At 35.9% G+C, this 20,769-nt stretch overlaps 1 protein-coding gene across 2 annotated transcripts in view; it reads right to left on the bottom strand.

Annotated features, from left to right (window-relative positions):
* Nucleotides 1-9,064, bottom strand: part of LOC136034470 (SNF-related serine/threonine-protein kinase-like) — a 94,779-nt gene extending 85,715 nt beyond the window's left edge. For both annotated transcript variants that reach the window (XM_065715667.1, XM_065715664.1), the window contains exons 1-2: nucleotides 8,968-9,064; nucleotides 1,021-1,150 (exon numbers count right to left, since the gene is read on the bottom strand). The gene's annotated coding sequence lies outside the window, so the exon portion shown is untranslated. The remainder of the gene's footprint in view (nucleotides 1-1,020; nucleotides 1,151-8,967) is intronic.
* Nucleotides 9,065-20,769: the final 11,705 nt, after the last annotated feature.

Here is a 20,769-nt window from a genome sequence, read left to right as displayed (position 1 = left end):
GAAGCCTGACATCTGAATAACACACAAGAAAGGCGAATTCTAGCTTTCGAGAATGCTTTTCTCCAGAGAATATTAAACATCCATTGGTCACAAAAAATCTCCAATGAGAAGAATGAGACGGATGACCGGACAACCTATAGTGACAGATGTCATTAAAACACACAGGTGGAAATACCTGGGGCATGTACTTCGTATGGATGAATCCCGGATCCTAAAAGTGACGTTCCAGAGACAACCCAAAGGAAAAAGAAAAGGAAGCAGGCCGCACAAGACACTCAGGCGCACCTATCAGACGGACCTGTGAAACTTAAATGCTTCCTTTCAACCAGCGCTGGAAGATATTCTTGCTGTGGCGCACATGAGGGATTACTGGTGGCTGCTTGTAGATGCCCTGGGTACCTCTGGAGGCACAGGAGGATCTATCGTCTAAGGTCTATTTACTCACGATCCTGTGAGGGCCAGGGCTTGTTTCCTTCTGGATTTCTTTGGTTGCTACGTAATAGGGTTTGTTTAATTATGCAAATGTTAACTAATAGAGAGTTGTTTTCTTTGGTCGTTTAAAAACCTAAAAATGCAGGAAAAACCTCCAAGGCCCGCCAAATCTTGTGTTCTAAACGATAAATGTGTTAATTATTTAAAACCTACGAGGGAAGCTCTTGAAAAAAACCTTCAGGGCCCAATACTTTCTAACGGAAACGTTTCGAAAACCAGTGGATCGTGTGTTTCCTTTTGCCGTGATAATTGACGTACAGGTGATGGTAGGGAGGATCGACTATTAGAAATTGGTTAAATTTGACGTGTACCTTATTGGTAAGTAATGCATTAGAGGGTATTATCAGATAATATTGGGGTTGTTCATTATCCATTTTTTAGTAGTAGAGACTTTTACCATGCTAAGGTTAGATGTAATCCAATAGATAGAAAACAAGAATTTTGTTAAAAAAAAAAACTATTCTTCAGTCAAACCAACTACCATAACCGTCTTTAAATATATCAAATCGGGTTAAATCGATATAATACCTTTATCGTCCTCTACGACTTCGTCCACTTCTTCAATTACTATCTCCAACTCAAAGTTTTTTACCAATCTGATTACCTCCTCCACTTCCTCAGGTGTTAGCTCCCACAAGCTCCAAATGATCGCATGTTTCTATAAAAAAGAAAGAAAGAATTCATTGCGTTTTATTCAATTTTATTCAATTGCGTTGTACTTACTCATTATAAATGACTGATGAAATGAACGGCATTTTTCGAGCACATTCTTGGATGTAACACGATTTTGTTCAGAATACTTTCACTCAAATAGAATGTCAAATTTAAGTTGATTTTTAACCCATTTATCTTTTTTGTCCCCTCAATTTGCAAATATTTAATTAATTTTGAATTTCCCATGGGGGTTTCCCCTTTCATAGATTTATTTTGGTTTTATTCACTTTAAGACTATTGAGTTGAAGAAAGAGTGACTCACGGTGAAATGTTTGGAGAAGCATTGTCAAAACTATGTTAACTATAATTCTTTCTACATTCAAGAGCTAAGTATTGCTTTTTTAACATGTTTCCCTCTCAATAACCCCAAATTGTACGTTAATAATAAATAATAACCCCTTAGCCGCCTTCTTAAAACCTCATTTAGACATAGCTTCTTCAGATAGTAGCATTCAGATTTATTACCCAACTCACCATTAATTTTTGTTTAAAGTATAGCAAGTAAAATTAACCCTCAAATTCTATTTTTCAAATAAAGGTAAAGAACTCAATCCAAACTTAAAAAGAGCAAAAATTACTCGGATTGAAATTTGTTAGAACAGCAAACAAAACTATAAATTTCTAAGAAAAAAACGAAAAGATTTAAAATATTATTCTGTAGCATCCTGTTGTCCACAAGCCACCATAGTGGTGGCTTATATCATAGTGGCTATGCACAGGTGCATAGTGGATCTATGCATCTATGCACCTGTTGACGTAGTCCAATGCTAGCTTCTAATTCGAGCTGCGTGTTTGCTAATTTTGAAATGTAGAAAAAGGCAAGAAACAAAAATTTTCAATTGGAATCAACTTACATTTCAATCGACTCCGTAAAAATACAGAATCTATAATCCCTCTAAATCTTCACTTGAATCATAAACTCTTCACTTGAGGGATACTCCGAAATCACTATAAGAAAATTCCCCACTAAAAGTGCACATTTTGAGACATTGCCTGAAACAGAAGGGGCTGTAAAACCCTCAAGAAGAACGCGATGTAGGAAGGACCGGGGTGAAATAGAAAGGCTCATATTTATTACTTCAAATTGGTAAAAATTGGAAAAATGCATTATATTAAAGAAAAGAAAACATGGAATCTGACTATTACTTTAGGATTTATCTCCTTTTTAATCAAAGCCAAATGAAAGAATAAAAATGTCCTTCTATATCCTGTGAAAAGTTGGTTGCTTGTTTTAAGATGTAAAAAAAAAAAAAACTTTTATGCTCATAATTCATGTTTATCATGGCACTTGAATAAACTATCGTTAATTTTTGACGTTTAATTACATTTATACTTAATAGGAGTGGTCCTCTATGCACTTTCACCTTGCACGGATGGTCCGGGACACAGAAGGTCATGGGACACAGGTCTTGATGCGCCGGCAACTTAACTGCCGTAGGACTTGAGGGCTAGTCACTCGCAGAAGCAGGTAATTTCATTCTAACTTTACGGGGAGGGCCGAGACTTTTGCAAAAAGTCAGTGAATTGTTTATATTTTTCCAGATAATTCTTAAACAAAATACAAAACTAGCGAAAAGCACTATTTCATTACGCCCAATCTGGAACATATCTCGAATCTCGACTATGAGTGACAATGTTAATCAACTACCATTACAGTAAAACCATAGGGTTCCTTAATTTCCAACCCTTAGTGCACGTCTCAGAACCTCATTTACTCCACCATGCATAGCACACTTCCACCACAACACGGCTTCATTGAACCACTCAAAATTACTTTGTGCCACGCTTCGCAAACTAACACCATGCTAGGGGTTCTTCACCATCTGTATACTATTTTTATAACAATTAGCCCCTTGGGTAAAACCTGGCTCTGAAGCATGGGCACTCCGAAAAGCAGATGAAAATTTACTAGATGTTTTCCAGAGAAATTGCCTACGGATTGTTCTGGGTACCCGGGTGACTGACCGAATTTCAAACAGTAGGTTGTACGGAAAGTGTGGTTCAATCCCCCTTTCTGGGGCTATAATGAAAGAAAGGTTGAGATGGCTAGGCCACGTTCTACGGATGAAGGATGACAGATTACCGAAGATTGTCCCTTTTGGCCAACCGTCTGGGGCTACACGGAAAGCAGGTCGTCCTTGTCTGGGTTGGGAGGATGTCATAAATAAAGATTTAAAGGAAATGGGAACTTCCTGGGAGGGTGTAAAGAGGGAGGCTTTAAATAGATTAGGTTGGAGGAGGAGCGTGCCTAGCTGTGTTGGCCTCAGGCGGCTTGGTGCTGCAGTGAGTTATTATTAGTTATTTATTATATATATATATATATATATATATATATATATATATATATATTCACCACAACATATTCACACACTTCCACCGCAGCAAGCTTCATTGAGCCACTCATAAGTACTTTGATCCACGCTTCGCAAACTAACACCGCGCTTGGGGTGCTTTACCAGCTGAATACTGTTTAATATAACACTACGCCCCTTAAGTAAAACCTATGTCATGTGGAACCTGAATGGAGCAGGCGTTATATCAAACAGTTCGTGGTAACGAGCGACGTCAATCGAGCGAGCGTAATCAATTGTAGTAAGGAGTGACCCGGCTCAATAGTAACCGAAACTCTAAAAAATGGAATTTTGATACCAATAGCTACATCAAAAGAATTGCATTTTAATTATGACTTTAAATACATAAATTTCATCAAGATTAGTCTTATCCATCAAAAGTTACGAGCCTGAGAAAATTTGCCTCATTTTAGAAAATTGGGGAAAACACCCCTTAAAAGTCATACAATCTTTAAAAAAATCACATCATCAGATTCAGTGTATCAGAGAACCCTATTGTAGAAGTTTAAAGCTCTGTTTGTGTCAAACTCTTTCTCATCAACGCCCCACTCTTTACGCTAAAGTTTTTTTACTGTTTTAAAAAGTAGAGTTAAGAGAAAGAGTCAAACTTTAGCGTAAAGAGCGGGGCGTTGATGAGGAAGCATCTCCTTTCGTATACGAAGTAATTTTTGTTCGTTTTAAGTTTTAATGTCGCTCCTTACTTTCCGTCAAAAAAACTTGTTATTTTTATTTAATTTCTGAACGTTTTTGAATCAATGCATGTTTTGATTTTGGCTCTTCGCAGCTGAATAATTAAAACGAAATTTGCATTTTATTTTTTTTTGCTAAATGGCCTTCTCATAGTTTTGATCGAATGATTTTGAGAAAAAAGGAGCGGAGGAGCAGGCCTAGTTGCCCTCCGATTTTTGGTTACTTAAAAAGGCAACTAGAACTTTAATTTTTTTTTTACGAATGTTTTTATTAGTAAAAGATATACGTAACTTACAAATTAGCTTACGTAGCGAACTTCTGTATTCTCATGTTTTTGTTACGCATAAAAACGGGTTCACCCCCTCGTCAGAACCTCGCTCTTTACACTAAAGCTTAAATTCTGTTCCAATTTCTTAAGAATTACCCCTGAATGACAAAAGCCGTAGAATAAATAGTTGAAATTACTGAAAATACTTTAGCTTTAAAAATAGCGAGGTATTAGGAGGAGGTGATCCCATCATATGCGTAATAATTTCTGTTTGTTTTAAATTTTAGTGGTTCTCCTTACTTTCAGTTAAAAAAAAATGTTCATATTTATTTTTTCATTGTACTTTTTTAAATAATGCTAGATATTCCTGCGCTCCCTTCATGAAAATTTCCTTTCCCCATGAAAAATTACTCCAAGGAAAGCTCCCACAACATATCCCCCTCTTAACTCCAACTCCTCCCCCCAACCTAAAAGTCCCCCTGAAAACGTTTGTACACTTCCAAATAACCATTACTATATGTAAGCACTGGTCAAAGTTTGTAATTTGCGGCCCCTCCCACGGGGACTGTGGGGGAACACAAAAAAAACAAAACAAACAAACAAACAAATAAACACGCATCCGTGATCTGCCTTCTGGCAAAAAATACAAAATTCCACACTTTTGTAGATAGGAGCTTGAAACTTCTACAGTAGGGTTCTATGATACGCTGAATCTGATGGTGTGATTTTCGTTAAGATTCTATGACTTTTAGGGGTTGTTTTCTCCTATTTTCTAAAATAAGGCAAATATTTGTAGATAGGAGCTTGAAACTTCTACAGTAGGGTTCTATGATACGCTGAATCTGATGGTGTGATTTTCATTAAGATTCTATGACTTTTAGGGGGTTGTTTTCTCCTATTTTCTAAAATAAGGCAAATATTTTCAGGCTCGTAACTTTTGATGGGTAACACTAAACTTGATTAAAATTATATATTTAAAATCGGCGTTAAAATTTGATTCTTTTGGTGTAGCTATTGATATCAAAATTCCCTTTTTTAGAGTTTTGGTTACAATTGAGCCGGGTCGCTCCTTACTACAGTTCGTTACCACGAACTGTAGTATATATATATATATATATATATATATATATATATATATATATATATATATATATATATATATATATATATATATATATATGGTGCAATACAGATTCAAATATGAAAGGAAAATCCAAATACGGTAAAATAGCCCGTGAAGCCTATCCTAGGATGTTTTGCCCCCCATAAAAAAGACTATTGGGTGGGAATACTGAGAGATTTAAAACGTATTGGAAACTATTATCCAGTAGAAATCAAGGTTGATTGGTAGAAATCCAGACTAAATTATGGAAATTAAGACCAAACTGTATAAAGCCAGAAAAAAAACCACTGAAATTTAGAAAAAAAAACTCTAGAAACATATACCAAACCATAAAAATTCAAATATGAAAGGAAAATCCAAATACGGTAAAATAACCCGTAAAGCCTATCCTAGGATGTGTTGCCCCCCATAAAAAAGACTATTGGGTGGGAATACTGAGAGAGTTAAAACGTATTGGAAACCATTATCCTGTAGAAATCAAGGTTGATTGGTAGAAATCCAGACTAAATTATGGAAATTAAGACCAAACTGTATAAAGCCAGAAAAAAACCCACCAAAATTTAGAACAAACTGTAGAAACATATACCAAATCATAAAAATTCAGACCAGATCGTAGAATTCAAGGCCAGCATAGACATTATGGCTGTCAAAAGTAAAAATAAGACTTAACGGAATAAAACAAGAAAATTCAGACCAAGCCATTGAAATCCAGATGAATCCAGATGAATTCAACTCATAGAAATGATGACGAATCCAAAGAAAAAATAAGGTTATTCTAGATGAATTCATTGAAACCAACTCCAGTCAAGTCTGAGAAAAAAAAGAAGGAAAAAATGTTCATACAAAATGTAAAATCTTGTAATGTATTGTATGAACGATCCTGCTTCTTTAGCAAATATTGATGACTAACCGTTACACAACCAGACCATTTATCTTAAAATATTTTAATATGTTTGCCAAGCATAACAGGTCAATAAACAGCACAGATGCATGATGGTTAATTGGTTGCTTCCCAACACACTACCAAATCATAATTCATCAAACAGTTCGTGGTAACGAACTGTAGTAAGGAGCGACCCGGCTCAATAGCAACCAAAACTCTAAAAAATGGGGTTTTGATATCAATAGCTACATCAAAAGAATCGCATTTTAATTCTGATCTTAAATATATAAGTTTAATCAAGTTTAGTCTTACCCATCAAAAGTTACGAGCCTGAGAAAATTTGCCTTATTTTAAAAAATACAGGAAAACAACCCCTAAAAGTAATAGATTCTTAACGAAAATCACACCATCAGATTCAGCGTATCAGAGAACCCTATTGTTAAAGTTTCAAGCTCCTATCTACAAAAATGAGGAATTTCGTATTTTTTGCCAGAAGACAAATCATGGGTGCGTGTTTATTTGTTTGTTTTTTTGTTGTTTTTTTCCCCAGGGGTCATCGTATCGACCAAGTGGTCCTAGAATGTCGCAAGAGGGCTTATTCTAACGGAAATGAAAAGTACTATTGCCCTTTTTAAGTGACCAAAGAAATTGGAGGGCACCTAGACCCCCTCCCACGCTCATTTTTTCACCAAAGTCAACGGATCAAAATTTTGAGATAGCCATTTTTTTCCGCATAGTCAAAAACCATAATAACTATGTCTTTGGGAATGACTTACTCCCCCACAGTCCCGGGGGAGGGGCTGCAAGTTACAAACTTCGGCCAGTGTTTACATATAATAATGGTTACTGGGAAGTGTACAGCGTTTTCAGGGGATTTTTTTTTGGTTTTGGGGGTGGGGTCGAGGGGAGGGAGCTATGTGGGAGGATCTTTCCTTGGAGAAATATGTCATGGGGGAACAGAAATTCAATGACAAGCGCGCAGGATTTTCTAAAATTACTATAAAAAAAAACAATTAAAAAATAAACATGGAAAAGTTTTTTCAATTGAAAGTAAGCAGTAGCATTGAAACTTAAAACGAACACAGATTATTACGCATATGAGGGGTTCTAAAAATACTTTAGCATAAAGAGCGAGGTATTTAGGAGGAGATAAATACCTCGCTCTTTATGCTATAGTATTTTTAGTAATTTCAACTATTTATTCTACGGCCTTTCGGGTTCAGGGGTCATTCTTAAAGAATTGGGACAAAAATCACGATTTAGTGCAAAGAGCGAGGTATTAACGAGGGTACAAACCCCCTCATATACATAATAAAAATTTAAAAATATAAAAGTTTGTTACGTAAGCTAATTCTTAAGTTACGTATATTTTTTACTAATAAAAATATTCGTTAAAAATTAAAATTTAGAGTTGCCTTTTTATGTAACCGAAAAATTGCCGGGCAACTAGGCCTTCCCCACCCCTTATTTCTCAAAATCGTCTGATCAAAACTAAGAGAAAGCCATTTAGCCAAAAAAGGAATTAATATGCAAATTTTATTTTAATAATTTATCTGTGGAGAGCCAAAATCAAACATGCATTAATTCAAAAACCTTCAGGAATTACATAAAAAAAAAAACTAGTTATTTTAACTGAAAGTAAGGAGCGACATTAAAACTTAAAACGAACAGAAATAACTCCGTATATGAAATGGGTTGTCCCCTCCACAATCCCTTGCTCTTTACACCAAAGTTTTTAACTGTTTTAAAAAGCAGAATTGTGGCAAAGAGTCAAACTTTAGCGTAAAGATTTTTCTGATTTTTCTGAAAGGGACCACGATATCCTAGGATTTTTCTCTGGGATCATCTCAAAATTGTGAACTTCTTTGAGTACTACCTCACTTCTATGAATCTTCTTAGGTTGAGTTATTCCAGTTTTATTTATAATCATCGAAAAAAGCAGCAATATCCCACATTATTTTGTGGATAGGAGCTTGAAACATTTACAAATGGGTTCGCTGACAAGTTAAATCTGAGTTAAATTTTCATTGAGATTCTTTGATTTTCATTGAGATTCTTTGATTTTCAGGAAGTTTTTCCTCTCTTTTTCGAAAATCAGGCAACTTTTTGAAATTGCACTATCAACATGAGGAGCTGATGACAGGTTAGGTGGGACATGTCTTTTCAACCCCTCCTTCTCTCATTCTCATCAATCTTCCCAGATTGAATTTCTTCATTTTATATGTATTTTCATCGGAAAAACATCAAAATGCCGCATTTTTTGCAGATAGAAGCTTGAAAAATCTACAATAGGGTTCTAAACAAATACAAAGTAGAAACAATAGGGAAAATCTTTTCAAGACGGTGGAAATCAGTTCTGTGAATATTTCGGCCCTATGTCCAAGGGCCGTCTTCAACACAATACGAGAACAAGAGAGAAAATATGTATATATATAAATAAACTTACATTAAATTTTGAGAATTAAAACTAAATAATGTTTTCTAAAAACTTTTTTTTAAAAACAGCCCTAGCATCCTTACTTCAATAAAGTTCAACCAGGACTGACAAAAAGAATGAAGTGAGAATATAAATTCATTCAAACTAAAGATAACAAAGTGATTAAGTGCAATTTCTCAGAGCCAACCTTACTTTTTTAGCAGCCTGTCTCAAAGGCCTTTTCGTAGCTGGTTCAATACTATTATAAATCGGTTAAGTAAAATATTTTGTTAGATCATTTTTAATTAAATTTGAGTATAAAGAATTTGGTGAGTATTCCCCTAAGTCCCTGTTCAAAGACATATTATTATTTATTTTGAGATTAATCTCGATTGATTCACGAACCACCTGTTTTATCCCCAAATCATTACTGATGAGTGAAGATTTTTCAGAAAGTATCGTTTGGGACGGATTATTAAATATATGCCAACCTAAAGTAGAATCAAAGGAGTTGTTGGAACTATTTGAAATTAATGCCTTGTCTATGTCTTTTTTATGCTGTTGTTCTAGATTCTGATGGGTCCTGCCGACATAGTAATCTCCGCAATCACAGGGTATTTGATAGACCCCTCTTTGGCGAGTAACTGGGGTCTTATCTTTACCGGAATTTAAGAAATTAATGATTTTAAAATCATTAGTAAAAACTACGTACAGATTATTTTTTGTTCAAATATTTTTTTAATTTTGTTGATTTTTGGGATATACGGAAGATAGACATACGGAAGATAGGGGAAAACTAAAAGTCATAGAATCTTAACAAAAATCACACCATCAGATTCGGCGTATCAGAGAACCCTATTGTAGAAGTTTCAAGCTCATATCTACAAAAATGTAGAATTTTGTATTTTTTGCCAGAAGGCAGATCACAGATGCGTGTTTATTTGTTTGTTTGTATGTTGTGTTTTTCCCAGGGGCGATCGTATCGACCCAGTGGTCCTAGAATCATGCGAGAGGGCTCGTTCTAACGGAAATTAAAAGTTCTAGTGCCCTTTTCCAGTGACCAAAAAATTGGAGGGCACATAGGCCCCCCTCCCACGCTAATTATTTTCCCAAAGTTACCGGATCAGAATTCTGAGATAGACATTCTATTCAACGTAGTCGAAAAACCTTATAACTATGTCTTTGGGGAAGACTTACTCCCCCACAGTCCCCTGGGAGGGGCTACAAGTTACAAACTTTGACCAGTGCTTACACATAGTAATGGGTATTTGGAAGTGTAGAGACGTTTTCAGGGGGATTTTTTGGTTTGTGGTGGGGGGGTCGAAAAGAGTGAGATATGTTAGGGGAACTTTCCTTGGAGGAATTTATCATTGGGGAAGAAAATTTCCATGAAGGAAGCACAGGATTTTCTAGCATTATTTAAAAAAACAATGAAAAAATAAATATGAAAAAGTTTTTTCAACTGAAAGTAAGGAGCGGAATCAAAACCACTTAAAACGAACAGAAATTATTACGCATACGATAGGCTCACCTCCTCCTAATACCTCGCCCTTTGTGCTAAAGTATTTTTGGTAATTCCATCTATTTATTCTACGGCTTTTGTGACTTAGGGGTCATTCTTAATAAATTGGGACAAAATTTAAGATTTAATGTAACGAGCGAGGTACTAACTAGGGGGTGAACCCCCTCATAAACGTAATAAAACAAGAGAATACAGAAGTTTGTTACGTAAACTAATTTATAAGTTACGTATAGCTTTTACTAATAAAAACATTCACAAGAAATTAAGTTCTAGTTGCCTTTCTAAGTAACCAAAAACCGGCGGGCAACTAGGCCTCCTCCACCGCTCCTTTTTTTCTCATAATCGTTTGATCAAAAATATGAGAAAGCCATTTAGCCAAAAAAATTAATATGCAAATTTCGTTTTAATTATTCATCTGCGGAGAGCCAAAATCAAAACATGCATTGATTCAAAAACGTTCAGAAATTAAATAAAAAAACAAGTTTTTTTTAACGGAAAGTAAGGAGCGACATTAAACTTAAAATGAACAGAAATTACTTCGTATGTGAAAAGGGCTGCTTCCTCATCAACGCCCCGCTCTTTACGCTAAAGTGTTTTACTGTTTTCAAACAGTTCGCGGTAACGAACTGTAGTAAGGAGCGACCCAGCTCAACAATAACCAAAACTCTAAAATAATAACCAAACAATAGCCAAAACTCTGGAATTTTGATACCAATAGCTTCGTCAAAAGGATCGCATTTTAATGCTGATTTTAAATATATAAGTTTCATCAAGTTTAGTCTTACCCATCAAAAGTTACGAGCCTGAGAAAATTTACGTTATTTTAGAAAATAGGGGGAAATACCCCTAAAAGTCATAGAATCTTAACGAAAATCACACCATCAGATTCAGCGTATCAGAGAACCCTACTGTTAGAAGTTTCAAGCTCCTATCTACATTCATAGCCATTTTATTCAGCGTAGTCGAAAAACCGTATAACTATGTCTTTGGGGACGACTTACTCCCCCACAGTCCCCGTGGTAGGGGCTACAAGTTACAAACTTTGACCAGTGCTTAATTATAGTAATGGTTATTGGGAAGTGTACAGGCGTTTTCAGGAGGATCTTTTGGTTGGGGGGAGGGATTGAGAAGAGGGGGATATGCTGGGGGAACTTTCCATCGGGAAATTTGTCATGGGGGAAAAAGTTTCCATGAAGGGAGCGCAGGATTTACTAGCATTACTTAAAAAAAAAAAAACAATGAAAAATAAATATGAAAAAGTTTTTTTTCAGCTGGAAGTAAGGAGCAGCATTAAAACAGAACAGAAATTTTTACCCATATGAGGGGCTCGCCTCCTCCTAATACCTCGCTCTTTACGCTAAAGTATTTTTAGTAACGTCAACTATTTATTCTACGGCTTTTGTGATTCAGGGGTCATTCTTAATGAATTGGGACAAAATTATATCTTTTACTAATAAAAAGATTCGTAAAAGATTAAAAGTTCTAGTTGCCTTTTTAATTAACCAAAAATTGGAGGGCAACTAGGGTTCCTCCCTCGCTCTTTTTTTATCAAAATCATTTGATCAAAATTATGAGAAAGCCATTTAGCAAAAAAAAAAATGCAAATTTCGTTTTAATTATTCCTCTGCGGACAGCCAAAATCAAAACATGCATTGATTCAAAAAAGGTTCAGAAATTAAATAAAAAAACAAGTTTTTTCAACTGAAAGTAAGGAGCGACATTAAAACTTAAAACGAACAGAAATTACTTCGTATATTAAAGGGGCTGCTTCCTCATCAACGCCCCGCTCTTTACGCTAATGTTTTTTACTGTTTTAAAAAGAAGAGTTGAGAGAAAGAGTCAAACATTAGCGTAAAAAGCGGGGCGTTGATGAGGAAGCAGCCCCTTTCATATACGAAGTAATTTCTGTTCGTTTTAAGTTTTAATGTCGCTACTTAGTTTCAGTTGAAAGAACTTGTTTTGATTTTTTTTAATTTAATTTGTTGAAAGGTTCAGTAGTTATGCGTAACAATAGCCGTAGTAGAAGTAGTAGCATTAGTAGCAGTATGCAAATAGTATCTTTTTTTCAACACCCCATTCAACAAACGATGAAATTTTCAAACAGTTCGTGGTAACGAACTGTAGTAAGGAGCGACCCGGCTCAATAGTAACCGAAACTCTAAAGAATGGAATTTTCATACCAATAGTTACATCAAAAGAATCACATTTTAATGCTGATTTTAAATATATAATTTTCATCAAGATCAGTTATACCCATCGAAAGTTACGAGCCTGAGAAAATTTGCCCCATTTTAGAAAATAGGGGGAAACACCCCCTAAAAGTCATACAATCTTAACGAAAATCACATCATCAGATTCAGCTTATCAGAGAACCTTGTTATAGAATTTTCAAGCTCCTGTCTACAAAAATGTGGAATTTCGCATTTTTTGCAACAACAGGTGTTTATTTGTTTTTTGTTTGTTTGTTTTTTTGTTTTTTTCCCCAGGGATGATCGTATCGACTGAGTGGTCCCATATTGTCGCGAAAGGGCTCATTCTAACGGAAATGAAAAGTTCTAGTGTCCTTTTTAAGTGACCAAAAAAATTGGAGGGCACCTAGGCCCCCTCCCACGCTCATTTTCCCCAAAAGTCACCAGATCAAAATTCTGAGATTGCCATTTTATTCATCATAGTCCAAAAGCCTAATAAATATGTCTTTCGGGACGACTTACTCCTCCGCAGTCCCCGTGGGAGGGGCTGCAAGTTACAAACTTTGACCTGTGTTTACATATAGTAATGGTTACTGGGAAGTGTACAGACGTTTTCAGGGGGATTTTTTGGTTTAGGGGGGAGAGTTGAGGGTAAGGGTTACGTGGGAGGATATTTCCGTGGAGAAAATTTTCATGGGGGAAGACAATTTCAATTAAGGGGGCGCGGGATTTTCTAGTATTATTTGAAAAAAAAACAATGAAAAAATAAATATGAAAAGTTTTTTCTACTGAAAGTAAGGAGCTGCATTAAAACTTAAAACGAACAAAAATTATTGTGCACATGAGGGGTTTACCTCCTCGTTATGCCTCACTCTTTACGCTAAGTATTTTTAGTAATTTCAACTATTTATTCTACGGCCTTTTTGGTTCAGAGGTCATTCTTAAGGAATTGGGACATTTAAGTTTTAGTGTAAACAGCGAGGTATCGACGAGGGTTGAACCCCTCATATACGCAATAAAAACATACGAATATAGAAGTTCGTTACGTAAGTTAATTCGTGAGATACGCATAATTTTTACCAAGGAAAACGTTTGTAAAAATTAAAAGTCCTACTTGCCTTTTTAAGTAATCAAAAAATTGGAGGGAGACTAGACCTCTTCCTTCACTCCTTTTTTCTCAAAGTCTTCCAATAATTGCAATTAATTAATATGAAAAAAAATTATTATTTATGTGCGGAGAGCCAAGATCAAAACATGCATTAATTCAAAAACTGCCAGAAATTAAATAGAAAAAAACAAGTTTTTTTTTAAATGAAAGTAAGGAGCAACATTCCGAAAGTAAGGAAAAATTATTCCGTATATGGATCTGGGGCTTTTTCTCCTCAACGCCCCGATCTTTACGCTAAAGTGTCTTACTGTTTTAAAAAGTAGAGTTAACAGAGTAGAGGAGAGTTAGAGTCAAACTTTAACGTAAAGAGCGGGACGCTGATGAGGAAGCAGCCCTTTTCACATACGAAGTAATTTCTGTTCATTTTAGTTTTCATGTCACTCCTTACTTTCCGTTAAAAAATTTGTTTTTCTTTTATTTAATACAATAAAGGTTTGAAAGCTGTGCAAAGCCATTTCCCAATATTGACAGCGGGGGCTTTAGTACACGCTACGATAGGTCTTAAGGGAATACCCTGTTTATGTATTTTTGATAAACCGTAGAGTTTAGGACAGAAACTACCACGGGAAAAAAATTTATTGCATAATTGTCGGTTATTTTAACATTTTGTTTTAGCTGCTTTAATTCATTTATAATATTATTAGCAAACTGATCAGTAGGATCATGAGTTATTGTTTTATATGTAATTGAGTCATTTAAATGCAAAAGAATTTTGTTGTCATAGTCTGTCATATTCATGACAACAAATGAATTGCTTTTGTCGGCTTTAGTTATTATAATAGAAGGATCTTTTCGGAGATTAGATAGTCTTTTTACGTCGTGCAAATTTTTTGGCGTGGAAGTTGTAGGAGGCTTAAACTTTTTTTGGCTGTTATAAAGGGTATTTATAAGACCAGATCCAACTTCATCAGGGTTAGAAACAGAAGGATAGTGTTTATGCAAAGCGGACTCTAGAGAGGAAACTATATCTGCCACAGGACCCTGTTTCGGTAGAAAAGAGAATTTTGGACCTTTTTCTAGTGTTTCGATTTCCTGGGGTTCCAATGTTTTAGAAGAGAGGTTAACAATAGCAGGTCCAGGAGTGAATCTTGGAGAATAAACTCCTTTGATTCTGCTTTAGGTTGGCATATATTTAATAATCCGTCCCACACGATACTTTTTGAAAAATTATCACTCATCAGTAATGATTTGGGGATAAAACAGGTGGTTCGAGAATCGATCGAAATTAATCTCAAAATAAATAATAATATTTCTTTGAACAGGGACTTAGGGGAATACTCACTAAATTCTTTATACTCAAATTTAATTAAAATTGATCTAACAAAATATTTTACTAAGCCGATTTATAGTAGTATTGAACCAGCTACGAAAAGGCCTTTGAGACAGGCTGCTAATAAAGTAAGGTTGGCTCTGAGAAATTGCACTTAATCACTTTGTTATCTTTAGTTTGAATGAATTTATATTCTCACTTCATTCTTTTTGTCAGTCCTGGTTGAACTTCGTTGAAGTAAGGATGCTAGGGCTGTTTAAAAAAAAAAATAGAAAACATTATTTAGTTTTATTTCTCACAATTTAATGTAAGTTTATTTATATATACATATTTTCTCGTATTGTGCTGAAGACTGCCCTTGGACATAGGGCCTAATTATTCACAGAACTGATTTCAACTGTCTTGAAAAGATTTTCGCTATTGTTTCTACATTGTATTTGTTTGTTATAGAAAGGCAGTGTGGTCTTCGTCGCTATTTTCAATAGAGTTCTCTGACACGCTGAATCTAATAATGTGATCTCCATTGAAATTCTTCGACTTTTATGAGGTTTTTCCTCTCTTTTTCAAAAATCAGGCAATATTTCGAAATTGGACTATCAACATTAGGGATTGATGACAGGTTAGTTACACTAGGCTAGGTGGGGAATGTCTCTTCAGCCCCACATTTCGTGATTTTTATCAGTCTTCCCAGATTGAATCTCTTCATTTTTTATGCCTTTTCACCAAAAAAAGCAATAAAATCCCACACTTTTGTAGAGACGAGCTTAAAACATCTACAGTAGGGTTCTCTGATATGCTGAATCAGATGATGTAATTTTTATTAAGATTCTTTGACTTTTAGAAGGTTTTTACTCTCTTTTTCGATAATTAGCCAATTTTCTTAAATTGCGCTATCAACATTAGAGATTGCACTAGATTAGGTGGGGGTATGTCTCTTCACCCCTTTTTCTCTCACTTTTGTCAATCTTTCTAGATTGAATTTCTTCATTTTTCACGTATTTTCATTGAAGAAAGCAACAAAATTCCATATTTGTTTTTAGCTAAGAGCTTGAAACATCTACAGTAGGGTTCTCGGACACGCTGGACCTGATAATATGAGTTTCATTGAGATTCTTTGACTTTTACAAGGAATTTCTTCTCTTTTTCAAAAATTGGGCAAAATTTCAAAATTGCGCTATCAACATTAGGGATTGATGACAGGTTAGGTTACACTAGGCTAAGTGAGGCATGTCTCTTCAACCCCACATTCTCTCATTTTAATCGATTTTCCCATACATCAGAGGGCAACTACCCCGTTTCGCCCTTTTTTTCCTAAATACATCTGATAAAAATTTTGACTGAGCCATTTTGTTAAAAATAGTTCAAAGATCATATTACAAAAGCTCCAGGGTCAACACAATCCCCCAAGGCCCGGCGGCTAGCGTTGTAAGTTATTCCTTGGGATCATATATGATTCATATAGAAGGGATGCTCGTATAAACTTCAGAGGGGGCTCATTTGATTGGAAATTGAAAGTTCTAGTTTACTTTTTAAGTGTCAAAAGAGGTCAGTAGGTGGATATCTCTCCCACCCCCTTCCCCCGGTCCCACCCTATAAAAATTTTCAGATAGCCATTTTCTTAAGACTAGTTCAAACATTAAAATACAAACCCCTGCCCCCCCCCCCGGCCCGAGGACAGGTGTTTAAGCTATACCTGTGGGGCAAGTGTCATTCTATTAGAGAGGATCCTCGTATGAACTTCATAAAGGACTCTTTTGATTGGAAATTAAAAGTTCTAGTTCACTTTTTAAGAGCCAAAAGAGATCAGTGGGCATCTAGGCCCCTCCCCCACGCCCTTTTTTCCCCAAAAATAATTGACAAAATTTTCAGATAGCCATGTTATTACAAATAGTTCAAACATTACATAACAAAAACCCCGGGGTCCATCCCCCCATGGCGTGGGGGCAGCCATTGTAATTTATGCCGTGGGGGTATATATGGTTCTTGTAGAAGAGACGCTCGTATAAACTTCAGAGATGGCTCATTTATTAAAAATTGAAGGTTCTATTTCACTTTTTAAGATTCAAAGAGATCAGAGGGTAAATAGCCCCCCTCCATGCCCACTTTCCCAAAATTCATTCGATAAAAATTTTGAGATAGCCGTTTTTTTTAACATATTTCAAGCATCAAATGATAAAAACTACTGGTTTGACACAACCTGTAAGGGACCAGGGGTAGTAAGCTATTACCGGGGGGCATATATGGTTCTTATTGAAGGGATGCTCGTATAAACAATACAGAGGGCTTATTTGATTGGAAATTTAAAGTTTTATTTCAATTTTGAAGAGTCAAAAGATACATAGGGGCAACTAGCCGCCTGCCACGCCCTTTTTTCCCCAAACAAATCCGATAAATTTTTAAGATAGCCGTTTTGTTAGAATAGTCCAAAAATCAGACATTAAAAACTCCAGAGACGGACGAAAACCCGCAGAGGCCACAGACCCACAGAGCCCCTAGGGCATATAAGGTTTTTATGTAAAGGGAGGTCGTATAAACTTCAGAAGTGGCTCAATTGATTGCAAATTGAAAGTTTTAGTTACCTTTTTATGAGTCATAAGAGATAGGAGGGTATATACCTCGCCAAACATACACCCTCTTTTCGGCAAATGCATCCAATCAAAATTCTGAGATTGCCAGTTTGATTGAAATAGTTCAACGATCAGATAACAAAAACTTCGGGTACAGCATACTCTCCCCCCCCCCCAAGTTATTATGGAAGAAGTGGTTGTGTAGACCTCGGAGGGGGCTCAAATGATTAAAATTGAAAGTTCTAATTCCCTTTTTAATTGTCAAAAGTAATCCGATTACAATTACCCTCCCACCACCAACCATCTTTCCCCCAAATGTATCCGATTAAATTTTTTACAGAGCCCTTTTGTTCAAAATAGAACAAAGATCATATAACAAAGTTTCCAGAGATTAAAAAAAGCCCACCAAAACCTGGGGGCAAACGCTGTAAATTATGCCCGGGGGCGTATAAGGTTTTTATGAAAGGGATGGTAGTACAAAATCCTGAGGGGGCTCATTCGATTGTAAATTTGAATTTCTAGTTCTATTTTTGAGAGTCAATAGTGATCGAAGGGTAACTAGCTCCTCCAAGGCCTTTTTTTCCCAAATTCATCTGGTCAAAATTTTGAGATAGCCATTTTGTTCAAAATAATTTAAAGATCAAATAACAAAAACTCAGAGGTCAACATAGCCCCGTAGAGCCCAGGGGAAGCGTAAAAATGTTATGCCCCTGGGATAAATAATATCTTTTCAAAGGAATGGTCGTATAAACCTCAGAAGTGGCTCTTTTGGTTAGAAATTTTAATTTCTGTTTACATTTTAAGAGTCATCAAAAGTGATCGGTGGGCATATACCCCCCTCTCTCACCACCCTCTTTTCCCAAAATGTATCCAATCAAAATTTTGATATAGCCATTTTGTTTGAAATATTCCAAAAATCAATGACAAAACTTCGGTGTCCATATCCCACCCCCTCCAAAACCCGGGGAAGAGTTGTAACTTATGTCCCGGGGAGCATATAAAGTTCTTACGAAAAAGTTGGTCTTATAAGCTTTCGAAGAGACTCAAATGATTAGAAATTTAAAGTTCAAGTTCCCTTTTAAGGGTCAAAAGTGATTTGGTAGTAACTAGCATCTGCCCACCAACCCTAAGGTCATAAGGCTAAATTTTTCTCCAAGGACGCTTCATGTGGAAGGGGTGGTGGTATAAACTTCAGAGGGGGCTCATTCAATCTGAAAAATAATATGTAGTGTCCTTTTTAAGATTCTAAAGTGATTGGAGGGCATAAAGCCCCCTCCGCTTTCCATGCCCTCTTTTCCCCAAACGTAACCAGTCAAAATTTTGAGATGGCCGTCATTTCCGAAATAGCCAAGAGGTGAAGTAATTAAAATAATTTTTCAAGGTGGGGGGGGGGTTGAAAAATTTCCCACTATCCCCAAGGCAAGGGTTGTAAGTTATGCAAGTTGTCCATTGTTCATATATAAGGTTTTTGTCGAAAGAGTAATCATATACACTTCAGAAAAGCCTTCTTCAATTTAAATTGAAAGTTCCAGCTCCATTAAAAATGAAGAGTAATCAGAAAGTAAAGTAAAGAGTAATTTTAAAAGTAAAAACAATTTTGAAAGTAAAGAGTAATCAGAAGGTTGGCACCAACCACCCACCCACCCTCCCCCACTTACACCTTTTTTCTGAATGATTTTGATCAAATTTTGAGTTAGCGATTGTGTTCAAAATAGTGTAAAAGTCAAATAGCTATGTTTGACCCCCCCCTCCAAGTACTAGAGGAATGGGCTGTAAGTTATACTGGCAGACCACTGTTAACATAAACGTGTGGTCGTATAAATTTTGAAGGAAGTTCATTTGATCAGAAATCGAAATTTATTGTGTCCTTTTTAAGAATCGAAAATGATTAAAAGGCAACAAGCCCCGCCTCCATTGTGCCCTTTTCCCCCAAATGACTTTACAAAAAATTTGAAATAGTCACTTTTTTCAAAATAGTCCTAAATTCAAATTGCTATAACTTAGAGGTTGAGAAATCCTTCATAGCCCCCAGGAAAAGGATTGTAGCTTATGTTAGTTGCCCATTATTAAAATATAAGTTTTTTGTGGAAGGCGTGATCGTATTAACTTTAGAGGGGGCTCATTGATACTTCGATACTTTGGTACTTTGATACTAGTTTTGATACTTTGATGAAAGTTTGATGTTAAAAAAAAATGGATTTTAAAATAAGGCATTTTCTAAAAACTTGAAACTTTTTACAATCAAAGGCGAGCAAAATCAATTTTCCAAAAAAGAGTTTTTTTTTAAAAAAAAGAAAAAGCCATATTTACCTTAAGATCAGCAGATACAAATACCTGTTAAAACTCAAACTAGAAACGACCAGAAATCACAGGCAGCGCAATAGCGCGGCCTAAGTAAAGAACGATGTTTGCATAATGTATTATTTAGTTTATTGATTTTTTTATCTTAGACCAGGGCACTTCGTAGAAACTTCTAAAAGGAATCATTTGATAGGAAATTGAAACGGCTAGTGCCCATTTTAATAATCAAAAGCGATTGGAGGGCAACTAACCCCCGCCCACGCCCACCCTTTTCCCAAAAACATTCAATCAAAATTTTGAGATAGCCATTTATATCAACGTAGTTGAAAGGTCCAGAAATTTCGTCTTTGGGGATAACAAACCCCCAGAGCCCCCAGAGAGAATGTTGTAAGTTATGCCCTGGGGTCTCATAAGGTTTTTATATAAAGTTTTGTCGTAGAAAATTCAAAAAGGACCCAATCAATCGGAAATTGAGAGGGCTAGTACCCCATTTGATAGTCGAAAGTAATCGGAAGGTGAATATCTCCCCCACACGCCCATCATTTCTCCAAACTCTTCCGATCAAAATTTTAATATAGCCATTTTGTTCAACGTAGTTCAAAAGTCTTGAGATTATGACTGTGAAGATGACATCCCCCCTCCCAAAGCCTTCTGGAGAATGGTTTTAAGTTATGCCCTTATGGCATATAAGGTTTTGTATAATAAGCATTGCCATAGAGACTTCAAAAAGGGCTTATTCGATTTGAAATTGAGAGGACTACCGCCTTTTTAATTAGTCGAAAGTGACCGGAGGGCGAATGCCCCCACACGAGCTA

This window comes from Artemia franciscana, chromosome 13 (assembly GCF_032884065.1).
Source record: "Artemia franciscana chromosome 13, ASM3288406v1, whole genome shotgun sequence".
NCBI classification, from domain to species: Eukaryota; Metazoa; Arthropoda; class Branchiopoda; order Anostraca; family Artemiidae; genus Artemia; species Artemia franciscana.
Note: the sequence above shows the minus strand (reverse complement) of the source record. Positions and strands in the feature narration are given on the sequence as shown.